At 32.6% G+C, this 13,720-nt stretch overlaps 1 protein-coding gene across 1 annotated transcript in view; it reads left to right on the top strand.

Annotated features, from left to right (window-relative positions):
• The window catches only part of Ifrd1 (Interferon-related developmental regulator 1), a 255,557-nt gene that overhangs the window by 18,314 nt on the left and 223,523 nt on the right, over nucleotides 1–13,720 (top strand). The gene's annotated exons all lie outside the window — the stretch shown is intronic.

Below are 13,720 nucleotides of genomic sequence, written 5' to 3'. Positions count from 1 at the left end.
TGTTGGTAGGTGGGGACGGAGCCCATACATTTTTGCCCATAGTCGTTTGTATTAAACTCCAAGGTTCGTGTTTTCTGGATGTTTTACTAATATGGTGCTTGAAGAATTTCCACCGACAACGAAAAAGGATGTTTGTTTAACTCTCTTTGTACCAAATTTCTCAGCCGTTTAGCTGGTTAACGTTGACAATAAGATAAACAGATAGACAGACAGACATTCGCATTTATGATAGATAGGTATTTCTATGGATTTCGATATTTAATTAATGGTATGTATTTAAAACTATCTATTACAGTATCAACAGCCACTTGTTACTTTATAAATCCTGCATTTTTATAATCCGTACAAAACAAATCCTATTTTATTTGCAAGTTTTATTGCTGTTTGACGAGGAATATTGACAATCGTGTTCATGCGATACGATACGGGCTTTGTCAAACTATGATAAACGAGGGCATTGATTTGTTTACCTACAAATAGAATAGAATTTTATAGAATGTACTGTAATATAAAACCAACAAAGTTTGGTGGAAAATCTAGTTCTCTTAGTTAAAAAATAAAACGAAAATATGGATAACTACAGTAGTATGTTCCTGTCAATAATATTTATTAAGGATCTATTCTAGGAAATAGTATAACAATAGGAAAAAAATGCGAAGGAAAAAAGATGACGCTTTTGTCAGTGAGACACTGATGGGTACAAAAATGTATTTGTTTAATAATCTCTTAACTACATAAATAGGTGTAGTGGGTCTCCATGGAAATAGACGAAATATTAGGGACTAGCTGACCCGCGCAACTTCGCTTGCGTCACATAAGAGAATCATAATTTTCCCCGTTTTTGTAACATTTTTCACTGGTACTCTGGTCCTATTGGTCGTAGCGTTATGATATATAGCCTATAGCCTTCCTCGATAAATGGGCTATCTAACACTGAAAGAATTTTTCAAATCGGACCAGTAGTTCCCGAGATTAGCGCGTTCAAACAAACAAACAAACTCTTCAGCTTTATAATATTAGTATAGATATTCTTTTAGTTAAATATGAAAAAAACATCTAGAATAATAACCTTATCACAATTCTATGACTACTAAGTCTACTGACCAGTAGACAATTCCTCTAAATAACAATCCTAAATATTACCCATTCAGAATCTAGAACATAAATTGTCCTTCTATTTCCTACTTCAAATTCAAGTTAATTTACTATTCAGAGCCCAGCAACCCTGCCTGGAGGCTATTATTTCACGTAGGTGTCTTAGAAAAGCAGCTGGCTGTGTAAATTATGCCTATAGAGATGTAGTGTCTAATACCAGGCTTAAAGTTGAGGCTGAAAATTTATTTCATACATTTTGAAATTGTAGAGTGAGTCGTAGGAAAAACGTTGATATTTTTTCATGTTTGCAATTAACTTTAGACTCATCTAAAATTTTGCTACGAAATAAAACACACTTTGTCTTTCGATGAATAAACCAATAATAAGTCATTAAGTATTGCTACTTATTAGACTATTGTGGCCGCCCATGAAGTGTAGTTTTGCTCCATAAAGAAATATATTGTGGAACTTCCTCATTGCAGAAGTCTTCCTTCCTAGTTTCCTAGCAAGATATTTAAAAAGCTTTTTTACCTAATATTTCGCTGAGATTACTGATTTCTTATTATTTAACTGTTATTACTAAATTGTTAATCCTCGAGTAAACACAAATAACAATATGACCAAGTAATTGGATCGAAAGCCCTGCAACAAGATAGTTTCAAAGTTACTACAGAAAAAAATGTCATATCCAAAACATCTTACCAATAAATTTATAACAAAATGCTCTCCGTGTAGCAGAAAATCCGAAAAGATTTTCTTCGGCGGCAATAGGTGAATATAGGCGAATATTAAAGACAGTACGCAAGGTTACGCCGCTGTAATCCGGTGCTCACTCGAATGCGACTTTAATACTTCACGGCTTTTGGACGCATACAATTTCAATATTCCCGACACTATCGAGTAAAGGACGTTGATATATTGTGAGAATGTATTGTGGGGAGATCTTTTTAGTTCAACGCGTTGTTCATTTTGGTTGGGTGAAGATTTTTATGAGATTTCGATGGCAGGATTATATTAATTTCATTTAGATATATAATTCTACTTTGATGAACATATAAGGTCGACCTTATAACGACCTTATTAGGTCGTAAGGCTTCAATTTGCGAGTTAGGCAATATGTAGCTAAGCTTTTATCTCTGTTGACAACTATTTGGAAGCCGCTATGCTGTACGTTGTTTTCTCTCTTAGATTATAGTGATTAGCACTTCACCTTAAAGCAGCAATGTAGTGAATACTGCCCATAAAATTAACGTACACTATTTGTCGATTGAGGTACGTAATAACTTTAGCGTATTTGCCAAAAGATTTATCCACTATTACATGGAATACTATTCTAAGAATAGAAACGTATTACGTAGGTGTACACAATGACATCACACTGCTATCTGCCTAAAGCCTTTTACGAATAAATACTTGCCCATTTATTCCTTACGATGAAGCATAAAAAAAGATAGACGACTAAATGAGAACCTCCTACTTAAAATATCAGTTACTTAAAAAATAGCTACCACAAAATTAATTCAAACCAAAAACCGTTATAACACAATCCACAGGAAGCTTTCAGGAATTTGCATCTTAACTAATCTACCTTCCAAAATTGTCTAAACCTCGTTCCGGTCCCGTCCCGTGGACCTTAAAGTGGCTTACATTTGCATAAAGTCTTAGCCCTCTCTTATTAAACTCATGACCACTGGAGATTTTGAAGTAAGGTGAGTCTGAACTTGCCTTGGTTTATGATCGTAATGTCTTCCAATATTCCAACGTTATGAGGTTCTTGGTATAATGTAGTAGAGTATTACTTGAAAGCACAAAGGGCCAAGAGGTTGTAAGCAACTGGTAATCGCGATTTATTTGGTTTGATTATTCGGTTTATTATCGTCATTAGAAACAATGACTTCTGTAGCACTACTCTCGTGTAAATTTGAAATAATAAAAAATGTCTATTGAAAAGAATATCAAATAAGCATATGAACATGCATAGCAGGTAACTGACAGACAATCATTCAGTTTTTAGCATTGACTATTACTAAATATGTTTGAAAAATTAAACCCTTAAATGTATACATACTACACCAGTCGAGTGAAGCCGCACAAGACTCCTAGTATCACATAAATCTACAATCACACCGTAAAACGAATAAATAAACGATATCTCAAACGGATCAAACAATCTTAACAAATCAATAGTAAAGTTAAGTATAAATGTACGTGTTTTAATTAAATAACTAACTGTCTCAACTGAACTTAGCCTGAATTAAATTCATTGAGATAAGAACTACTGTTAACTGTGACTTAGATGTTGAATGAGATTATTCTGAGAAACGAGAATATACCAAGATAGGCGTTTTAAATTTTTGATGAGCCTGGTTTAGGCGATAGAATATTGAAATTTTACTCCTAGTAATTAAACATCGGGTGTAATTGTCCTAGTAAATATGCGTTTTTGTTTGTATGGTTTGTTTTAGATCTTATTGGATTCCGAGTAGTAAATGTATAATTATGAAGTTATTCGCAACACATGGCTTATTAATAGTACATTTATAGATTGAAAAACCTTAAAAAAATAGCAAAGACAAACAGGACCAAACATGGTAAGAAATTTCGGGGAAAAAAAATTACGTTTAGATAATGTCAATAAATGTTTTACAAACGTTATTTATACTACGTTTCAATGATTAAAAGCTTTTTTATAAGAGCTTTAAATTACAATGCAAAAAAGCATTATGAGAGATATAGTAATTAACTCAGGGGATATTTTATTTATTAAGATAAAGCAAGCTTGGTTATATCCACCAAAGAAAAATCGTTCGTAAACTTATTTTATAACGTTTCCATCTCGTTCCTCACACTTGTACCTCTCCGAACAAAATTTGCATTTAAAACCGGGCACAAAGGTCGGGCCGGTCAGGTGGGCCATTCACTTAAATGTACCGGATTAGGGACACTCGATAATGGCCTGTTTTAATTGTAAAAGGTTTTAGTGCTACCGATTTTCGACAGTCCCAGCTTATGAAGGCAATAGTGATACCGTTTTGCATATTCTAATGTGTTATAACGTTTTGGTTTCGTAATAGGAAAATATAGTTATTGGAATTGCTTTGGATATTGAACGGTTGTATTCGACGAGTTTTCTTTTATTTAAATAAAAGAGCTGCTATGTATTTAGTAATGTAGCACGGTTTTTTCAGTCAGTACTATCCTGTATCGAGAGCTTGATATTTAAAATGTAATGCAAAAGTAGTTTTACGACGCCCCCTACAGGCGCTGAATCAACTAACATACATTTTTTTCAATAGTTATCCGGTTGTTAGTAGTCGACACTGTTGACATCTTTGGGCAGACATGTATTATAGCCAAATTAAAGAGAATCGATCAGATGCTTAAGATTTCCTTTTGTTTAATTGTAAAGTAAAAGTGAGTGTTAAGAAGGAAGATTAGCAGTATTATACCGATGCCCAAGACATAATATCAAAGTCAGGTCCTGGTTATATATAACGAAATTGTATTAGGTGACACACTTGACATATAATTAAGCAAAATGCCAAATTACTAACTTTATCGTAAAGTTTAAGATAGATTTAACATTATCAAGCCCACCCACTAACAGAATGAGTTTGTGTATTAACAATCTAAATCACACGCCAATTATATCACAGAATAGTTTGTTGACAACTTAAATACGTCTATAAAACTATTTCTTAATACCAACTTTACCATCATCACTAGGAAAAATCAACCTTAGAAACATGTAAATAAAGTTCTAATTCGTATAACTCGTGTATGACATTCCGAACTATTCTTTACCTCCCCGATAAGTCGTCGAATGGGTCCTTTGTGATAAAATTAATTGCATTTTCCCCTTGCACTGCAAGTCTACGGTCATATTATGACAGTCTGGTTTCACAGCTGATAATGAATATTTTACTGCACTCTGTAAACAGACCGCCTTTTGAAATGGTACGCCAATTTTCAAATTCATTGGAATTCTAATTTGATTTTTAAGTATGTGGGATGGAAGAAAAATATGGCGTGCAAGGGTTGCGATTTTAATTAGTATTAGTATGTAAATGACTGAATATGTAACTGTGGATATATAAAATGAAATATGTGGATATTAACTGAAGGATTTTAGAATAAGTCATAGCCCAATCTGTCGCCATAATACATGTACCCTTTTTTATAGCCTTATAATTTTTACCGACTTCAAAAAATTAAAGACGAATAAATATTGTTTTAAAAATTATTCGTATACGTCAGAAGATGATGAAAACTCGTTTTGCCATTATATTTTTTGAAGTGTTTGTTTCGATATTTCAAATGAGTTTATTTTTACAGATATTTTAAAACCTTTTTATTGAAAAAATTACTGAAAATAAAAAAAGTGTTATTGTTTGCGTGCTATAACAAATAATCAATGTATAAAAGTTTATCCGTTTGTGAACAATTTAATAATATTTCAGCAATGGTTGCCAAACACGATATTTATGTCGAAATGTTCCCATAACCGTTCATCGCAACTGAAAAGGAGATGTGCCAACAAACTTTCACATGAAAACTTCATAAATCAGATTTCCTGTGTTATTCTCGCGTTTTCTATCTATCTAGGAAATCCGTTCAAAGGTCTTAAAGTAAAGATGTATGTATTTTCTTTTATTTTTGATAATTGAGAGACAACTAAAGTCCAGTAGCAATTATATCAGAATTCAGAATGCGAGCAAAATGGTGTCAAAAAACTGTTCTGCTATCTCTTTCTCTCTTTCTCATGACCTTTCATGGTCTCTCTGATAATTGTATCGGAATCCCTTTTGGAATTTGACTTTTGTATAATGGTAATGGCATACTATTTTATACGGTATTATTCGATCATATTCTTCCCGAAAAGAATCTAGCAGATAAATATGCTAATTAAATGCAAAACTCTATTTTTTTACCCTGCAGTCAATTTGTTTTTGACACCCTAAAACTTTAAAAGATCTAAATATTTGTCCATCACGGTGCCCTAGTCTGTACACTCACAGGGCATAAGTCACAATGGTACTATTTTTCTGTAAAGGGGAACTCCCTTTGGTATTTAATGTATAGCGATCTATTAGTTACTGCCTCTATTATAGTTTAGTGGCAGATTGATTGTGTTATTCTATAGTACAGATTCTTTTTACGAGTCTTATTAAGCAAGCGATCTACGGATTTTTCACGCAAATCAAAGTTTTAAAATTTAACAGACGCAAATGGAAACCAAATAAAATTAAATTCTGTTTTTTTTTTTACTGAAAAAGATTCACACATCTATGAATTGCGTAATGAAATTCATGTTTTTCTCTTCACATGTATATTGTATCTTTCTTTATTCATTTTAGTACGGGAAAATTGATAGGATTTTCATCAAATGACTGTCAAATTACTTATTTACTTTGTTACATGTGAACAATAAAACCAATTCTTTTCAAGGTTAAAAAATAAGTAGTATCTAACAAACGAGAAATGACTAATAAAAATCCTTTCAGAATTTCCATATAAATTTTCTTATTTGCCTCCAATATTACACTTACATTTTTACGCACATAATATTAGGAACATTTTGCGAAACAAATTGAAACTACCGGTTCAATAAATCTCTATACAACCGTTTATAAGGAGGCGGGATTTCCAATTATTCCTTCATAATTTGCCAAAAAATACAACCATGTGGCATACATATTCTAATATTTTTTTCACCACAACACATAATACCAACCTTATAACTGAAACACAAAGTTCAAAATCGTTTAGCATTGTTTTCGGATAATGCAAATGAAATTGTTATTACTGCAGTTGGATTAAACCTTATTGCGTTGTGATAGAGGTCATTTTTGCTTGTTTTGGTGATAGAAATATCTTTGTAAAATATTCGTAGTAACAGATGTTGTAATCGAGATTTTGAAGGGCACTAAAGAATCGATTATATTGTATGAAGATGTGAGCCCTTAAGCGGATTTCTTTTTAATAGTTTTTCCTTTGCTGTGTGGGCATGGCCAGTGCCTAGATATGATTGAATTTATTATTAACTGGGGGATAAAAGAGGTCTTTTATTTTCATTCATGGAGAGATTACGATACTTTGGATGTTATAAAAGTTTAGAAGTATGTTTATTTGGGCTTAAGGATTAAATACCGGCTATGAGAACTCATCAAACAGTTTTTGAATAATTCATTGGCAATTTTTTTTATATATTTTTGGAAAAGGAAATCGTAGCCTAGAGGTCAAATACAATAGGGTTGTATCTATCGATGCTTTCTGTAGATAATTTTCAGCAATTTCGATCTCTAAAAGCTTTTACAACAATATTACCCGGATGATTTGGCGGCAGTTCAGCAACAAAATTATCAAGTATAACCTATGTTAGTCGAGATTTTCAAGTGTTTCGCTTGAATTTCATAAAAATCGTGTCTAAGGCTTAACCCTGGCAATATATAAAACACCGACTACCTTAGTATGCATACATTTGCTCAACTAACAAACTTCTTAAACTGTCCTAAAAACATATTATATCGTGTTCACACTTTTAACCAAACCACGTGCAACCGTATTACACAGTATTTAATTGCAATCATATCCCGGTTCTTTCCGCGGTATCCGACGGTGCCGAGTACAAGCGACCACAAGTAAACAAACGAACAACGGAAGCGGTGCTGAATGTAGGTGAATCATATTTATAATATTTGTGCTATCGTGTATGTTGCAATATGCTGTTTGGTTGATTGGTTATGATATTCTGGGATTGAGAAATAAATATGACTTTTGTAGTAAGTACGTAAAATAAGAAATGGTGGTGTATCCAGGTCCACAGTCAAACCGAATTTGACCGCGATTTTCCAAACGTCTTTTTAAGTCCATACGAAATTAATAAATGTTTCATTGTTCATTCAGAAATATTGTACCCAGTAGGTAACAACATTTATTTTGATGATGTTCAAATGGTTTTAGACTGCCGTAATATCCTTTAAGACAATTTTAGGTTAATTCGATTATAGAAATAACTAAATAGCTCGCATAAAAAGCTAGCGACGAGTTTTGTTTTCCAGTTTTTGGTACTAAATATCGCTATGAAAAAAAATGTAGCATTTCAAATAGTTTGGTTGACCTTAAACATGTCCATTTCTTCCCATTTTATGGTAACCCCTTTATTCAAAAGTAACCCCGTTTTACCGGTACTGATAATATAATAATATATATGCAGTCCGATAATCGTGCCGATTGACATTGTGAAATCACAGTAGCTATAAAAAACGCAAATCTAATTTAAAGCTCTGGTTAGCGACTATCTTTGCATGTCTCCAAAAAGTTTCAAGCGTTTTAAAATTACCAAATAAATTACCTCCACAGGCCACTTATAAACAAGCACGTTACAAATATTCAAATATAGAATACCATTGTTTAAAACTATTAATTTGGAGACGTCTCATTGTGATTGAACATGTCAACAGAAACAGCTGACAATCGACACGCATATGGGAAACTAGCCCTTCTAAATACAAAAAGGGACCAATTTAAAATACAGTCTTTATCACACTTATCACTAATGCAATAGAGTTCATTTTTGCTTGTATAAATGTATTAAGAAATTGTATTATGCAATTTTGTTTTCTGCAATTGGTGTAGTCTTTATTTCTTTAGTGTTAACGTTGGTTTTGGTTTGTACAAACTGTATTAAAGTTTTCGCGGGTCATCTAAATATAGTACTAAATTGTTATGTTTAAACAAAATGCTATTTTAGTTTCCCTTTTGATGTGACACGTGGCATTGTTTATTTTGTATTTAAATGCGTTTAAAATATCGCCGAATTCTGTCGTCGTGACATTCGATATACATACGAGTACAATGTTAAAATTTCTTAACTTCGTAATTTAGACGGGTATGTAATTTTAGTTTATTTGTTTTGAAAGGTTTTAAAACGATGGTAGTCTGTAATTTTGAATACTTTCAATTCGTCATGCATTTGTTTTAATAGGCATCCTGTAGAAAGTTAAGCATTAGAATAATAGTTCTTGTTTAATTAAGTAACTATAATGGACTGACTTTGTTGTCCAGGCGGTAGTTCATACTGCTGTTGAGTAAGAAGTCTCCGCTTTGAATCCCGGGTCGGGTCAAAATTGATTTATATTAGAACAATCTCAATGAAAAATCCGCAGTTCTCTAATGCGCCCAGTATATAGCAATAAGCTCATCCCTGGTACTTAGAATAATCATTGTAAACTTCGATACGTGGTTGTATTTCATACACCGCCGTCTAAACTCTCGGACATAACAGGCGTGATGTATGTAGACATGTTTGTATGTATGCTATAATAAAGTATGTACAGCAAAAATACTAACAATAAAAATAAAACATGAAAATTATGACGTACAACACAAAATGCTATTATTCGACTCACCCGTCTCTACGATAAGAATAAATCCCAAAAACAATTTAAAATTCAACTTACAACACCACTCAAAAGTTCCCATAACAATTTCGGTAGAATCTTGGATGACGTCACAACATTTTGTAAGAAATCCCAATCAATGAAGACATTGGTGTATAAAAGTATTCGGGTCACAGCGGCGGGGGATGTCGATAATAATCCGTAGTGTCGTTCAAATATACTGGATTAGATTCTGAACAAAAACGCTACGTAGTTAAAAGATAATTTTAAATAATTCTTCTTCGTAAATATATTGAATCGACACACCAAAGTCTGCAACCCCCCGATACACATTTTAAGCGCGTTTTGTACATTCGTTTTAGTAGTTGCTACTATCTTTACAAGGTTTTGTCTAAATTTTTGCATAGAAATAATAATATTTACAGATACTTACCCTCTTTTTTCTCCAAGAATGGAGATAGTTAATACTAGTGTCATGTCAAATACCAGCGGAAAATTCAAAGGTTACTTTTTAGCTTAAGTATCATTCAGGTTTTTTCTAAACATAATTTGGGATAATAAACCAATCGGGATTGTTAATAAAAGTATTGGGATAGTAATTCTAAATCTTGGAACTTAAATCACATAAGTTTTAGTTTGACATAAAAGCAAGTCAATAAAACTGCAAGAAAGGTAAAACTTGATAAACTTTAAAACAGTGTAATATAAGTTTCTATTGTTATTCAAGAAACTCATTGCAGAGCCGCGCACAATGAACTCCCGTATACACTCTCTATCGTTCCCTATAATTTTGCCAAATCCCCAATAATTCGTTTAAGCTACGTTCACTTAATCCAATCTGACTGACTTAATGCGAAATTAATTAAGTTTTATTAATGAACTTGCCCCGAAATTGTTGTTAAGGTGATCGAAATCAAACTAAGATTTTCTTTTCTTTTGTCATTGTAATAATCGAAAAAATAATTAGTATGACAATGTTCAATTATAAGGAATTAAATAAAAATGTTAATTAAAATTGAAATCATTTATACAAAAGCCAAACTTTTACAAATTTCAACACGAGGCGTTGAAGTAAAAATAAATCTTGTAATGTAAGCAAAAATAAATAAAAGTGATTGAAAGACGAAATAGGTAATCAAAAAGGAAAAACCTTCTAGCTAGTGAAACTACAGAGAAAATGTATCTGAAATGAACTGAAACACAGAAACCCTGTAATGACAGCATCAGTAATATATAAAAGCTACACGAAAAATATGTTTTTCTATCGAAATACAAACTTACATTATTGAATGTATAAATTCCTGAAACAAAATCTTTTCATTTAACATTTTCACATTGTTCTAAGTACTATAAAGGCATTAATGCGACCTTTTGGAGCAGATTATTTAACTGGCATGCGAAATCACTTCTCGTCCTTTTTCAAATCAATTAAATCAAAATGTAAAACTACCCTCAAACTTCATTCAATTTTAATCACTGCAATGTCAGCGTTTCAGCATTCAATGGGATCGAATAGACATTATTAATTCAATAGTTAGTTGGACATTACACTCAAATTGCTAGGTAGGTTATACAGGATATTTCTGGGTGGCATCTAGCTGGCATTTCCGAAGTCCTGTCGGATATAAGCGGAACAAATCCGGCCATCACTTTAGACGGAAACCGTACGGATTTCGACGAACAGAATAAGTTGGCTCTAATACTTATTAGTGGGAGGATATAGTTTAGTGTATAGTTTTCTGGTGTAGAATAGAGAAGTACGCCTTGCGAAAGACCTTAGTAGTATAGTGAGGTATTACTTTTTGGCCAATATTTAGGTAATTCGAATAGAATTAGCTTTTTTTTTATTTTCGTTTTCTTTTTGCTTTTGTTTTAAGTTGTAGAAGTAACAATAAAATATTACTTTTAAAATGTCGCTATATACCAACATAATCCACATTAACTAGTAACATGACTGAAAAATCGCATAATTATTATCGAAATTTTCTTCGTTCATGATGTTAATATTTATTTCTTTCGCTTACCTGTGAGCCATGTTGGTGTAAACAAAAACCTATATTCTCTCTCCAACCCAACAAGTTGGTCCAACTAAGCCTCCGTACATCCAACCATGTCAACACTAGCATTGCGAGCCGTCCGAGTCAATAATACGGAAAATTATATCGCTTCGTAGAGCAGCTGGGCACTAGTAGCTACGGCACTACCGAGCTTGTGTTCCAACCGGTCAGATGTGATTTTGTACAGATTACACTGAGTAAAGGGATTTCTTTTTTACTTGTGAGTGTGAGTAAGGCGATAGGAAACGAGGTAGAATTCTGGGTAAAGGATTATTGGATACAATTACAATGAATATTTAGGCTTTGAAATCGAAATAAATCTTTCTTGGTGTTTGGTATTTCGAAGTGATGTGTTGATTTCGAATATATATATTGGTTTCGATTGCTCTAGGAAAAACAATACGTCCATTAATTGCAAAGTAATGTTTTATATGAATTGCAAAATACTTTCGTCTTATATCCTAGCTGATTCAAGAAACATTTCTAAGAATTATTTCAGAACTCAAAAACTGTGTATCAAAGTATCAGTAACAATTCGCAAATCGAGAGGTACTTTATAATTTATATACTTCAGTGACCAAAGAGGCCCAACGATCACAAGCCAATTTTGGTGTATTTCAACATATTATTTTAAACTTTCACATGTCGTTCACATTATTTTCCCTATAATATAAAATATTTTTGCTGCCTTTAAAAGTCCAAAAATATCCTACACAGCCTGGCGTTCTTAAAAAAGGCAAGTCTAAGATAAACATGTCGATATTTCGCCTATAACCCGATTCATTAATCCGGTAACGGCAACACGTTTCGTCCATTACAAACGACATCGCTTAATGGACCCTGTCCAAAACTAAATAAACGACATTACTATTTTCTGACAAAAAATAAAAGTAGTAATATATTTGAAGTCAAAGGTTTAGTCTAGAATAATTCTATAGAACGTCTCATCTTAATTTAAAAGCTGTAACTCAGTATACCATAACTGATTATAATTATTAGCATTATATTATTTTTTTTCCTTTGTAGAATAATTTTCTATCGAACTATGTCTCTATTATGCTTTGATGTGTTTGTTAATTGACTCAGTTTCAAAGTTTTGTAGGCTTTGTCATCTTAGATTGGATCATGTTATGGTAAACAGAACTGACCTTCAGAAGCATATCATGTAAACATGGACATAACTGTTTCGTTGTTAATATCTTCTAAAATTATTTAAGTACATGACATGATATATTTTTTTTTACAAAGCAGAATGTTAGTCTACATTTGTTAAAAGAATCGGCCTCCAGTATTTCCGTCGTATTGTTATGTTCCTTATCACCAGTTTTTCCAAACTAAACAATGTCAATTCATTAATTAACAGCTCTATCTCCCCCAGGACTCTACTTTAGCTTACGTAGAGCAAAGGTATTGACATGACGCGACCACTGATCCGTTAACCGCTGATAGAGCCGCGATAAAACTAATAGAGTTTTGGATTAACGCCCGCACGTTGTTTAGACAATATGCTTTTGTATTAACGTGGTAGAGTAGATAGAGCTTTGTTGTAATGTAGAGTCAAAATCAATGAAGATATATTTTTTGTTTTCCGGTCGTAAGCATGTATGAATAACATTTGTTCTAGCCTTTACTTTATATATGTGTGCTATTTAACCAAATTTTATAAAACACGGTTATTTTACTTATTTGCAATTTTTTGTAACATACCTAGTATTTTTTTTTTGCTTTTTTTCATAAAACCATCCGATGACAGAAAAATCATTCAATAATAAACTACTAAATTATAACTTTTACAATATAAAATTACACATTATTTGGAAATGAAAAAAAATATGAAGTGAAAAAAACATGTAAATAGCAGTGATAGGTACTAACCATAAAGCACCACTGTGGTGTCAAATAAGCACAGTGGCCTAAGCAGTTACCGTCGAATGCCTACAACAGCACATCATCTAAATACCCAGAGTTTTACATTGAAATCACCATCACACAAGTTCCAATTCATACAAATTCTCTCCCCAACACTTTAATACATAACTTATAACTCATAATACTTGCCAAGAAAATATCCAAAATGTCTGCCTGCCATCCACACAATAGGCCCAGCCTTACAATGTAGCGGGCATTGTCGAAAATGTCCGGCAAAAGCAGTGACGGCCATTGTGA

The sequence above is a fragment of the Anticarsia gemmatalis genome, chromosome 5 (genome assembly GCF_050436995.1).
Source record: "Anticarsia gemmatalis isolate Benzon Research Colony breed Stoneville strain chromosome 5, ilAntGemm2 primary, whole genome shotgun sequence".
NCBI classification, from domain to species: Eukaryota; Metazoa; Arthropoda; class Insecta; order Lepidoptera; family Erebidae; genus Anticarsia; species Anticarsia gemmatalis.
This window is presented reverse-complemented; position numbering and strand designations above follow the sequence as displayed.